The sequence below is a fragment of the Miniopterus schreibersii genome (genome assembly GCF_964146895.1).
Source record: "Miniopterus schreibersii genome assembly, chromosome: 9".
Taxonomy (NCBI): Eukaryota; Metazoa; Chordata; class Mammalia; order Chiroptera; family Miniopteridae; genus Miniopterus; species Miniopterus schreibersii.
In genome coordinates, this window is record NC_138118.1 from 67,408,922 (window position 1) to 67,412,474 (window position 3,553).

The 3,553-nt window shown below is 40.3% G+C and overlaps 1 pseudogene across 1 annotated transcript; it reads left to right on the plus strand.

Annotated features, from left to right (window-relative positions):
* The first annotated feature begins 2,005 nt into the window (after positions 1-2,005).
* Positions 2,006-2,386, plus strand: LOC308561853 (NADH dehydrogenase [ubiquinone] 1 beta subcomplex subunit 6-like; annotated as a pseudogene). Its single transcript has 2 exons — positions 2,006-2,204; positions 2,279-2,386. The product of its transcript is annotated as an NADH dehydrogenase [ubiquinone] 1 beta subcomplex subunit 6-like (transcript).
* The last annotated feature ends 1,167 nt before the right edge of the window (positions 2,387-3,553 follow it).

Genomic DNA, 3,553 nt, shown 5'->3' on the forward strand with positions numbered 1-3,553 from the left:
ACAAAATAAACTGATGAACAAAGTGGATCCAGTAACATAGAAGCTTGGAACAAACTGAGGGATCTCAGAGGGAAGGCGGGGAGAGGTGGGTGGGGGGGGAGAGATTAATCAGGGAACTTGTATATTTTATGGGCATGGCCCATGGACATGGACATTGGTGTGGGGAGGGCCTGGGGGTGGGATAGATGTGGGGTGGAGGGGATCAGTAGGGTTAAAAGGGGGACATCTGTAATGGTCTCAACAATAAAGATAAAGTAAAAACAATAAAAGAAAGAAGTCATTTGGCAGACCAATCCTCTGAGAGCCCCCTCCTCCTATAAAATATATTAAGCCTCTATATTAAGTACAACATACAACAAAGTTTAATGCCCTAACAGGTTCACTAGAATGTAAAAGAAATTTCTAAATTATAAATCAACAACAAATATGTAGTTTATATTTTAGCAGAGATAAGAGACAAGGAAAATATGAAGCGTAAAATGTTTTACCTTAAGGGATCAGCAGTCAGAGATCAGTATACTAATCATAGCTCCTGTAGGAACCTGAAGAAGCTGAACATAAAATCACACATAAATTTAAGGACTGCTAGAAAGGTCTCATTGGCTTAGGATGTGGTGCAGGCGTCAGAGTCTTTAAAAATTCCTCCAGGTGATTCTGATGTGCAGCTAAGGCTGAGAACTACTTATGAGAGCAATGGTTCTTACAGTGTGGTCCCGGCATCTGCAGCACCAGCATCACTTGGAACTTGTTAGAAATGTAAATTCCAGCCCTCCACACCAGCCCTACCCAATAAGAAACTCCTGGGCTGGGGACCAGCAATTTGTGATTTACTAAGCCCTCCAGATGATTTTGACGCTGTTCTAATTTGGGCATCACTTTATTAAGGGATCAATGCAAGCTTTGCTAAAGGAGTTCTTTTTTGGAACCATTGGTGTTACAAACTCTGTGTTTGGCAGAACTTAATAAAGATGTGAACAGGTCCGCCTTTTCACTGGCAGATAGAGTTAACCTTCTTAACCAAGAACAGAAAAGCCAGTCTCATTAAATTTCACTTTGAGGAGGGATGATGGCTTGTCTTGAAGGATACTCAAGGTCACTCAAAGAGACATTAAAATCTCTCCAGTCCCAAGTGATTAAGTCCAAAAGCATCTTAAAGTCAGAATGAAGAAGGTAGAAAGTCAGAAGAAAATAGTTAATTATATTCATGTAAACGTTCAGATTCAGTAAAACCTAAAGCTGCTTGTCCAAGAGATTCTAATGAAGGAACGAAGGCAGGAGCCCAGGGAACAGAAAGAAATGCTAGAAAACTTCAACATGCAATGGGAACAGGAGGACACTGGTAAATAGCGCCAGTTAAAATGTCTCACTCAAACTGTGCTAAAACGATAAAGTTAACTACTCTCTTTACAGATTATGCACAGATGATATATATGACCACAAATATGTAGGTTATCACCATGTAAATGTTTATTGTTACAAATAATATAAATGAAACACATATCTGAAGGGTGGGCATTTTCTAATTTGATTTTAGGCCATTAGAGTTTGTTTAGAAAGAACTATTAGAAATTACATCAAGAGGCAAATATGAGCTCAACCTGTGTGGATCAGTGTTGAGCTTTGCCCCACGAACCTGGAGGTCATGGTTTGATTGGGTTCAGGGCACATATCCCGGTTGCGGGCTGGATCCCCAGTAGGAGAGGGCAGGAGGCGGCTGATTGATGATTCTCTCTCATCATTGATGTTTTTATCTGTCTCTCCCTTTCCCTTCCTCTCTCTGAAATCAATTTAAAAACATATTTAAAAAAAACAGAGGCAAGTATGAGATGTTTGTGTTCTGAAGGAGGTGTAGCACCTATCATGGACAAAAAGTGATCATTGTAAGAGATATTAAAACTAAGGTTGGCAAAGCTCAAGTGATAATAAGATTATCAAAATATGAAAACAAGGACAGTACCCTGGTCCCGGGTCGCACTGTTTCCTTCTCCTGAGTACCAGGGGCGACATGTTAGGGTACATGCCAGACAAGAAACTGCGGCTGCAGCAGCTGCGAGGCCTGAGAAGGTGATGGCAGAAGGACAGGAGCTGAGCCCCGGGGGCTGGTGCTGTCCCCTCAGAGGGTGTGGCCTTTGGAGAGATTCTGGAATAAGTTTCTGCAGGACCAGCCCCCAGGAAGGACCTGATCTATAAGACATACTGACTCAGTATCCTTGTGTTTACTCCTGTACTTATACCTGCCTGGACTGTGCATTATTATTTCAAATATGTGAATACAAAGCCATATGCCATTGTTGAAAGGAAGCCCAGAATATTCACAGGTGATTCAATTCTGGAGGCTGCAGAAGTAATTCCACCAATGAAAAAATTTCCAGATCAACATCATTGAAGATTAATTTAAAATTTCAAGGGTATAGGAGCCAAGTTTTATTCCTACATTACCATATTTACTGAATATGTTTTCTGGAAAAGTAACTTTAACAAACTTTGCTCTCAGAAAAAAAATGTGAAAACAATTTCAAAGTATGTTAAGACCCATCTACCCAGTTTCTTAAAGTTAACTTTAAGATGATTCCTGCCCAGCCAGGGTGGCTCAGTTGGTTGGTCGTCACCCTGTGCACCTGTGCACCAAGAGGTCAAAGGTTGAGTCCCTGTCAGCACATATGCTCTGGTTGCGGGTTCGATCCCCAGTAGGGGACGTGCAGGAGGCAGCCAATCGATGTTTCTCTCTCTCTCCCTCTCCCTTTCTATCTCTCTAAAAATCAATAAAAACATTTTTTTTTTTAAAGGTGATTCCTTTGAATAGAGACTGAGAGATTAAAATAATTGTCTTTGCCCATGTAGGACGCTTGACACTTTTAAAGAATTTTGGATACATTGCTTTATGCAGCAGGATCTTCCCCAAGCCAGAATGAGTCCTTTCCCCCACAATTACTCTGATGTCCACATAGCAAAGGACTCACTAAATTTGTTGAAAGACTGAGTACCCCTACTCACTATCTTTTATTACCAGCACGCCTATATGCCATGATTTAATTAAACTTCTGCTCAATATTTGGTAAAGATTTTAGGAAGCCTCTTTAAAATCCAAAATCTTCTGCAGAGTAGTAACATTGTAGGGGCCATATTTTTAGGGGGTGAAATGAGGTGCTAATTACTTCCATTTATCCAAAAATCAACACATGTCCCATCTGTACCAAAGAGGCTAACTACATGAATGAGTTGGCTTCTCAGCCTTTAAAAAGCTCTTAGCTTCTAGCAACATTCCAGTGTCTATACAACAAATACAATAACATCGAAGAGCAATGAAAACAAAAATATCTATCTGGACTCTCAGAGAAGTAAATATACCCATGGGTGCAACTGAACAAATATAGAAACTCAGAAAGTATCAGCATTAAGGTGCATTTTTGGTTGTGTTTGAAGCATGAGAATTCTCTTAGGTAGAAAGTAAGAAAAGGCATTTCATAAAAATATATATATATTGAACAGTTAACATGAAGTTAAACATTTTTGTAGCCCCTCGCTCCCTCCTCCCACCTTCCTCCCTCTGATC